General features: G+C 39.8%; 1 protein-coding gene across 5 annotated transcripts in view; it reads left to right on the top strand.

Annotated features, from left to right (window-relative positions):
* Positions 1–119: 119 nt before the first annotated feature.
* usp2a (ubiquitin specific peptidase 2a) overlaps positions 120–9,707 on the top strand; it is a 44,086-nt gene continuing 34,498 nt past the window's right edge. For 2 of the 5 annotated variants that reach the window (XM_086142610.1, XM_086142578.1), the window contains exons 1-2: positions 6,086–6,210; positions 6,684–6,796. The gene's annotated coding sequence lies outside the window, so the exon portion shown is untranslated. Of the gene's footprint in view, positions 325–4,745; positions 4,831–6,085; positions 6,211–6,683; positions 6,797–9,707 lie in introns of those variants that run through there. The other 3 variants (XM_086142592.1, XM_086142583.1, XM_086142601.1) reach the window with 3 other exon arrangements.

Raw genomic sequence — 9,707 nt, 5'->3', positions numbered from 1 at the left:
GCCGAGAGGGACGGACCAATCAGAAATTGGCTATGTTTCGCAAACTGACGTCACTGTTAAAGGGAAAGCAGTAGTTACTTGACTGATGAAACTGTACTACTGCAACGGGATAGAATAGATGACTGAATACCATCGTAGTGGAGATTATAACCCGCGGGGGTTGAGTCTTTTTTTCATTTTTATTTTATTTTTATCAAGCATTAGAGGTAATCCTTTATTTAACTCCACCAATGCACAGGACAACAGCACAAGATAGCTGAAAAAAGATACTTTCGGATGGGTGGTTTACTGCCCGCTTGGATCGGGATGATCTTCAACTGTGGGGTGAGTGACTGCGACCATAACGGACAGAACCATATGCCAGACTCCCCTTAAACTCGTATCAGTGTAACGTCAACGGCCCCTTTTTTTAAGAATAATACATCACCGGGCGATCCTCAATATTTATTAAACGGCTAAAATAAGCTGTGAATTCGGTGTTTAAAACCGCGACCTCGCGGTGCGTTCAAGGCGGGAGGTGGAAAAGCGGAACCGAGTCTTGAAGTTCGGCCAGAATTCTTGTCTATTCCGTAGACGTAACATACTAACTTCGCATGGAATATGTTCTCTTAGGTTGTAAAATAAATTTAAATAAAGAATGTTTTGATTAAAAAGCGGCGCATTTAGTTTTATTTGTTGACGGTGTCGCCGTGTCCGAGTTGACGCTAGCTAGCTATTTATCTGTCGCACTGGATGTCCGCCGCGCTCCCGCTCGACATTCCGGAGCGGTGTATTAACTTTGCACGGCGCTGCTTCCCCGGTGCTACTTCAATGTCTTCCCCGCCCCCTTTCTCCTCAGGCAGGCGAGTCAAATCTGCTTTCATCCCCCGTTTTTACGATATAAAAAATCACATGGGGGTATTGTTATTAACACGTGTGATCAAAGTAGTGCGGTTTATTTTAAAGATTTATCTTAGATCCTCACGGCGCAACGATAGTGGAGAGGCCGTACTGCAGTGTCGTCCCATCTCTTGTGTGCCATGTAACGCTATACCCCCCCCCCACTCCATTAGCACAGCGCTCTTCCACTGACTTGAAAATATTGTGTACAATGAATGTATATTTTTATGCATCTTTAATTTCCCGTCTTGTATATCCGTATCTTTTCTGACAATAAAAACCCCATTGGTTTGAATATTTAATGATTCAAGATTCAGAATGTAAATTGTCATATGTGCAGTCTTTCCCTATACAATGAAATTGAATTCTTATTTGCTATTCAAGTTAAGCCAGATAGGTAGCAAAATAAAATGAAATGAAATAAGGTAATATAAATAAGCACAATAGATGTGCATCACCCATGTGCTCGTATTGTTGAAATAATTGCTTTCCATACAAGTATCAAGGCTTTTGAATTCTGCGTTATTTATCTTGTGTGTTTTTCAGAGAAATTATAATTGAATCATTAAAAATCCATAACATGTCAAACCCTCCTTCTATCTCATCCAAAACTTTGAAGCGCATAAATCTCAGCAGATTTTTTTTTTACATTTTTCAAGTCAAACAGCAAAACAGAATATGCCATCATTCATATGAGGTCAATCTAATGTCTGTCTATTGAGGCCCTGAAACTTTCACACCACGCAGTCGTCTGCCGAATGTTAAACCAGAGCAAGCTCCAAAAATCCTAAATCACAAACCCACCCATTTACAGTGAATGAGCACTTGTAAACTTTTTAAAAACATTTTAAACAGGACCCTATTTATATGGGAAGGTTTGGCCTAAATTCGACCCAAAGTTCCCCGATAGCCTAAATTTGGTCATGAATGCCAGGGTTTATTCATGAATTAGTCCTAAAGAGCAAAAGAAGACAGACACAAACCAAGTTGTGTGTTTCGGAGTCACAATGTTGAAAGAGCAATAAATATAATCCACAAAAGGTTCTTTGATTTATTGGAATTGTCGTCATTTTTGTCCAATTGGCTTTTATTTGCAGTTTTTACACATTGTACATTTTGCCTTGAGCCTCATAGTAAAGTAATTTGGATTGAATTGTTTCTTTCAACATGACTGGACACTAAGAAGTTACATCGCAGACTGGACACTCTAAGAAGTTACATCGCTGACATCCAAATGTTTTCAAATGCCATGTCAATGACACTTGCCAGAATGCGACACATATTTTGGGCAGATCTGCCTGTATGCACTGCCTAAACAAAGAGTGTATTATAGCAAAGGTCAAAACACCCGTCATCATTGAGGTACACAACTGACAATGTGTCCCGTGCAGCACTCCCGTGGACAAAAGGAAGACCCAGATTGAGCCATCCCTCATTTGGCCATCCCACACTCAGCAAGTCTCAAGTATGCAAATCAGGGATTGTAACATCAGGTCTTGCATGACAGATCTAATTCATTCGCAGTGGTAAAACAGCAGCTCAAAGCAATTGAAAGACCCTTTTATTGTATTAAGAAACAGCTGACGGGAAGTGAATAATCTCACAACCACTACTTACCTGCCACTTACCTGTGGCAGCACGATCATGCATGAAGGTACTTGGGTCTTGCCAATCATTGCATTTTTCAAGAAGAAATAGGAACTTATTCAGCGGGTTTGAAAATCAGCATACCTGAGGTTACGACAGCCGTAACAGGACACAAAGTCCAGAGATTTAAGCTACCGGGATCTCCTTTTGACATCTACTATCTCACAAGAAGATCAAAGCAGTCCGTTTATGTTCAGCAACAGAGCATACAAGGAAGTCTGGGATATCAGAGGCTAGCCATGAGCTGTGCACAGAAGAGTTGGAACGATGATGAATAGGTGGGGACAAAAGTTGTTGATTAATTGGCCAAATTCTGGGCCAAAAGCTACATCTCTGAGACATTAGGATATTCCTCAGTTGATGCCTCACAGACTACCTGCAAAGCAACCAGCTGATTTAACACTTCAATCCGGAAAGAAGCATTCCTTGGCTTATCCACTTGCCTTGATCATACCAGCATCTTGGAAGATCAGATCGAGGTTGCCAAGGGGGAAACAGTTGTTCACATGGTGTTCCCAAACCTTGCCAAAGCTTTTGGCTCATTTCCTCAAAACCTTTTATACTCTGGTTTTGATTGCATTACAGCTCTAGCTGCACACACAGACCTTGTTGAGGCATTCTTCCAGGGCATTGCACTATCCTTGATAAAGTACAGCACCTGGCCGTGTCATATCATCCGAAGACATGGAAATCATGATTTACAGTACTGTAAACCAGCTGGCCTCCCCCAGCAATTGTTAAAACATCTTGATGGGTAATTGGAAGGCAGAGGACAAAACTTAGCCTGAGGCTTCTTCCTGTCAAAGGAAGGTCGTGGATGACCTCCGAACATCAAAACATTGAGCAAATAGGTTGAAGATCAAGAAGATGAGGTCCAGAGGCCTTTTCTCCATCAAGGGGAAACTCTCCTGCAAATGTTGTGAATATTGGTGACAAGATGTTTTTAACAATGTCCATAAGGTCTGTGAAGACCCAAAGGTCGTGATAAAGTGCACCCATCTAAGAGCAGTTATAGCTGCTCCCTCTATCCCCAGTAGGCAGAGGCTTTTTTGATTCTACTTTGGTCTCCTTCAGTACTTTGACTCCTAACTTGATATGAAGCATCAATCTTGAAAGAGAAAAAGCAGAAGGTACACCTTTTTCCAGGCTCTCAGAAGAAGACTTGTTTACAAATGTAGAAAAGATTAAGCTTTTCTGATATAAGGTGTAGGGAAGTCAGACATTTTGTACAATATTTATCATTCCGATGATGGTTTTCTATCACAATTTTTTTTTCTTCTGAAAATACAATGTAAGGGGCACAGTTGTGTCCTGTGGTGCTACTGGCATGCTAGAAACTGGGTATCTGAATCCCCTTTGCTCTCCTTCACCTGCTTGCCATTGGCAGCAGTTTTCCAAGGTGAGGGACAAGCTAGACTCACAGCATCAATACTTGACCTATGATCTCCAAGGGATGTTTGAGCCTCTGTGCCCAAGGAGATTGCAAAAAATGAACATGCAATTGGACTGTGTACTACACAGCTCTTAGAAAAGGTGCCTACAAGAGAATGACACTGAGATATTCTGAGGTTTGGGATGGTGGGCAACAACATGGCTGGAATGTAAATATCCAACCAGTTGAAGGGTGGATTGCCATGCAAACATCAAGGCTACTTGGGTAGATGGGCATAGAAGACAGCTTACCACCAAGCAGTCAAGCTGCTGTGGATGGAAATAAGGATCATCACTTATGCAGTAATGAAATATAGGTTTTAGTGCTAAATGATGGACCTCATGTCAAAAGAAAGAATAAGTCGCCAGTGGGTATGAAGAGTCTATGGTTGGACCTTCTCAGGACTATGATGTCATTTCATTCCCAAGTTCATTTCCATTGTATGCTTTACAGTAATTCGGTCAAGAGTTCACATCACAGCAATATTACATCACAATCTTAGATTGCTCAACATCCTCGGGGTGAAATCATAGCTTACAGAATTGGGTTGTTTTTCTGTGTTGTGGTCATTAGCGCTTATAGCTGATCCTATGAAGCACAGTTTGTGATGCTGTGAAGTCCGGAGAGCTTATAACAATTGCCAGATTGAGATGAGTACTTGTATGATCAGCTTGCAATTGGTTTCTTCAACAAAGGGTGCATTGTATCATTCTCTGGCACGTACACCAATACACCTGTTGATACAACCACTGATGTGTCCCTACAACTGTTAAACATCTGTTTGCAGTGGAATAATCCGACGCACTAAAGGACAACCCAGAAGGTGGCATCACTCTCTTGGTCTTCTCATGCAGCAAACTTCAGGACTGCAAGTAAGAAATTTTAATCGTGTACATAGTAGATCAGATTAAAAGTCACATGAAAAATAATTCAAAAGCAGCTATTGCAAGTAATGATAGTGCATGCCATACAAGTCCCAGTCCAGTCATAGATTTGTTTTTTTGTATTTGCTCATGTCCTGTCAATGTTCGAACCTCATTATTTGATAATATGCATAACGCTGACAGAAGTAGGCTATTTTCACTTTAACTGAAGTTCATATATTTTGTTGTAGCTCCATTAAAAAGAATCAATTTTATATGTTTTCTTCTGAAACCCCAATATCCCCAAAACCCAGAGCCTGATGTTTGATTTTGTGTGCAACTTTTAGCTGAGAAGTCTCTTGCTTTGGGTATTTTGTCATGTAAGTGAGATATGTTATTAAAGTTGGTCTGACTAACATCTATGGGAGAAAAAAGCAGTACCAATATATACATTTGCTTTCTGGGCACAAATATTTTTATTCCATGATTGTTGAGTGAACCCAGAATGCAGACATATTCATTTGCAGAATTCTTAGAAAATGCAAAAATGATTGTGTGCAAAAACAATAGGCAGGGATTACCCTAAAGTGGGCATAACTCCAAAGGAGGGACTCTTGGTTAGCCATACAACCATTTTAATTTAATTTCATTTCCCTTAAGCCTAATTTCAGAGCATCATTCAGTTTCTGAGAATTGGTCATTATTTGCGAATGGCAGTTTGTGAGGTAACAAAAGTTGGTTCTCGTGTGATACCGAGCAGATGTGGTTCCGAACCCTCCAGATCAAAACCAATGAGAGGGTTCTTTGCGTTGAAGGAGGACATGTCTCATATCCAGCAGTTCTGTTTGTAAAATGAAGAATAATGGTATTCTTTAATATTCAATGAAGCAGAAGAACTTGGGGACATTTGATTTATCCGTCTGTGGTAATCATATTTTTTTAACACAAACCTTGTTTCGGTGTCTTTGGATACACATGTCAAGGAGATCTCCGCCTTAGTTGTGAAATGTAACTCACTGCTTGTATGCAGTTTCTGCTCTGTTCTATCTTTATATATTGTTTATTGAAGGACAACAGAGCTGCCTGTCTCTTCATTTTACATTTTTTTTTTGTTGGTTAAGCTGCAAGCTCAGGCACAGTGTCTGGCTTTTCAGTTGGCTTATAAAATATCCACAATGATACTCCTTTAAGAGCAAACTGGAATGCCACTGAGTGTTAAGTGACCTGTAGAGGTCATAGGTGTCTGCTATATTTACTGGCTCTGTAACTTGATCTGTGGCATTCTGGATGGCTCTGCTCATACTATACTCTCACACACTCGGGCAACAGCCTCCCAAGCAGCACCCCACTGTTTTCTGTGTGTTTGCCCGGCTGCTCAGGACAACAAGGGTGAGCGTCTGAATAGGCAACTCAACTGCCTCTCTTTTTCTTTAGGTACCTGCATATTTTGGGTCATTTACTTAGTTATTGGCTTAATCTTACGAAAGAGGTAATTACATCGGATAATGTTTTCAAAACTTTCAGTTTTCTAGAGTTGTGCTTGTATAGAATACAGCCTCCCAAGTAAAGTGATTTACGAGTTGATATAATGAAACCGGTCAGTGAAAGTACAGGAAGTTCTGATGGAGAGCTTTAAAACAAGCAGAGCTAGATAACGAAGCCCTCCGAGATGGAGTTGACATATCACCTTTCTTTTTCCTTAGCTTAAGAACTGTAACTTTTTCTAGTTTTAATAACATGTAGCTTAGAGCAGGCGTTAAATGCCAACTAATGAGCTGTTCAAGGTTGTGTTCATGTTACCGTTTAATGGTCATTTCTCAGCTGAAAAGCCTGACATGCATCTTGCCCTTGTGCTTCCTCAGCAGTGATCTGTGCCACAAAGCCTGCAAGTGTGTGTACACAGACGGGCAGCAACAGTGCGATGAGCCACAGCACATTCTATTGGGACTGACACAAACCACTGCGAATACAGAAGGTAAAAACATCACACACTGTTACAGTGCAAAGAAGGAGGTTATTGAAGGTTTCCAATGGCCATATAGTTCTCTGATGGCTTGGTCCAAATGGGCCTCGTTACAAGCAGCCAGGCATCTACAGCCACTGGATGCAATGCTGTTGTGAATGAGATTCAGAAAAGGTTGGAAAATAATGTGCGAGGACTCAAAAGCGAAATAAGTGGTTAAGGTGATGCTGCATGTCATTTCCTTCTCAGTTTACAACAAAAACATCCATTTAGAGATTTAGACTGAGACACTAATTGCATGTTTAAAAAACATGCAGGAGACAGCACTAAGAGGCTTTCATGATGCAAATAACACACATCAACATATCTGCTATGCTTGCAGATTTTTTTTCATCTAAAACTAAAAAAAATGAAAATGTAAGAAATTGCAAAAACATAAGAAACAGTAAAAATCTTGGGAATACCAAATACCATTGAAACCAAGCTTCAGATATGTTAACACGTTATTGGCCAATGTAGATTCAGTGTATTTGCAATAGCAACCAAGGTTTAAATACAATACACACTCTTATGACCTTATACAGTCATGAAGGGTGTCTGAGTCTCTGTAAAAGTGTAGTTTTGGAGCTGATGCTGAGAGACTGAGTTGAAATATTTGTTTACTAGTCAGTTTTTCTTAAGTGAAATACTGTGAGCAAAATTTACAAAAGATATCAAATGTTGAAGGGCTGATTATACAAAAGGAAAATCTCTTGTTGATGTCCTGCTGCATTCTAAGTCTAAAAAAATGTGAAATCAATGAATCAGCATGGCGGGATGTAGGGTGATAAAGATCTCTTAGTTTTCGGGGTGTCATCATTCACATCTTGTTCAATCATCTATTGGATAACAAGGGAGCTAAAAGCACACAATATAAACTTCAGCTGCTCAGTTTCCTAAAGGAAATAGTTGGCACCACATTTCCTGGCATTAAATGCTGGACCTCTAATGTAACAATCTAAAATTAACCAATAGCTATGTGAAATGATCATCCTGTCCAGTTGAATGCCTGTTGGGAATGCATAGAAGAAATGTACGAGATTCATTTTTACATATAACACGTTAATCTGTAATAATAAGTGATAAGTTTCACACACATTTGCCAACATATATCACTAAATAGGCGCGGCCCTCCTTTATTATGGCTCCTCTTCCTAAGGTGGATTCATGAGAAGTGACATTGAGGTGCTTATGACAAAAGTTAAGTTAGTCTCAAGTCAGCAACCTTTAAGTAACCCAAATGAAAAAAAAAACTTTATTTTGAGGACACTTTAAAATGTCAGAGTATTGTCTATATTGAGATTTTGTATAGATAATAGGCCTTGTCATTACAAAGTACATTTTGGGTTCATATGCCCTTACAATGCAAATTGCAGATCACAAAAGAGAGTAAATAGATGCTAAAGAACAGGGGGGAATCAGGAGTTGGTTGATAATTCTGTTCATGTCAATATCATATCATTTCTTTCACATATCTTTGACATTATAGGTAATGTATTTGCAAGTTGTTGCTTATTGATTTTGATATATAATTATTACCAGCTTTCAAATCATTTGTGAGTGAAATGATTCATAGAGCCCCAGCTGATGGGTTGTCATTAGACAGATATCAATTTTTTGAAAAGTGCAACCAACCCATGGATCAGATATAAATGTTTTAACGGCCTGCGGTTTGAATACACGTCAGCATATGAAGCGTGTCTAAGAATCAGCGGGTGAAGTGGTGAGCATTGATTGACATTTTAGATGATAGCGGCTGTCTAATTGTCCTTGTGATTAGCTGAGTGAATAAAGCAATACCACAGAGGCAGAATCAATTATTGTAGACCTCAGCCTCGGTCCACCATGAATTTACTGCTAGTTATCAGGCATCACAAAGGGGTATTAATGATCAATCCAAAATAGTCAGACTGTTCTCCTACTGACTTAGTACAAAGTGAAATTCTTCTTGGATTGGTATATAGGATTTAAATTCAATGTAGAACTTTTATTGTTAACTTCTCTGTCACCCAGGACCTCCTCATATAGAACCATAGTTCCTTTCCTGGCATCTTGTCATATGCTTTTTCTTGATCTACCAATGCACAGTGCAGCTCCCTCTGACCTCTGTACTTTTCTATTAGTATTCTTCAAAGCAGTTACTGCATCTGTAGTACTCTTTCTAGCCATGTAGCCATAATGTTGCTCACAATTGCTGACTCCTTTCAGTCTAGTTTCCACTACTTGTTCTATAATTTCATTGTATGGCTCATATACTTGACTCCTCTATAGTTAGTGCAGTTCTGCACATCTCCCTAAGAAGACAAACTATAACTGTCCCTTACCTCTAGCTTTCTTAATCACTCCAAGTGTTCGAGTTTACAGATGTTATCACCTACTTTGGGTTGAATTTACTTGTCTTTTAATGCAGGTGTAAGCAGTACACTCTATATTTAGATGTGTTGCTTCAAGTCTTTTAGTCTTCTTCGTGAGCTAGAAGATGGTGGTTGTGGCCCAACTATGGCCCGCGAGATTAAATAGTTGAGTTTGGTTTAATTTGAAACAGCGCTTCAACTAGTCGTGGGATGAAAGGGAGGTCAGTGAGAGGCGTCAGTGTAGCCTTCACAGACATCGGCAGCGTCTTATCTGCTCACATTTCAGAGTATATTTAGCTGCCTGGAAGAACAAGCCGAGCATGGCTCAGAGACCCCCCTTAATAGTCTCCACGTGGATTTCTCACATTATGGCCTATAAGATCTACCATGTTTTCATCTAAGCTTCTTTGCAAGTGTTTGTTTGACCTGCAGTTTTCACTGTGGATGTCAAAGTCAGCATAAGAATTGACTCTATTGAGGATCATTGCTGATCTTCATCGATCGCAATGAGTCAACATCTTTATGCGCTC

This window comes from Fistularia commersonii, chromosome 3 (genome assembly GCF_037954325.1).
Source record: "Fistularia commersonii isolate RoL2024-O1a breed Wild chromosome 3, RoL_Fcom_v1.0, whole genome shotgun sequence".
In the NCBI taxonomy this organism is placed as follows: domain Eukaryota; kingdom Metazoa; phylum Chordata; class Actinopteri; order Syngnathiformes; family Fistulariidae; genus Fistularia; species Fistularia commersonii.
Note: the sequence above shows the minus strand (reverse complement) of the source record. Positions and strands in the feature narration are given on the sequence as shown.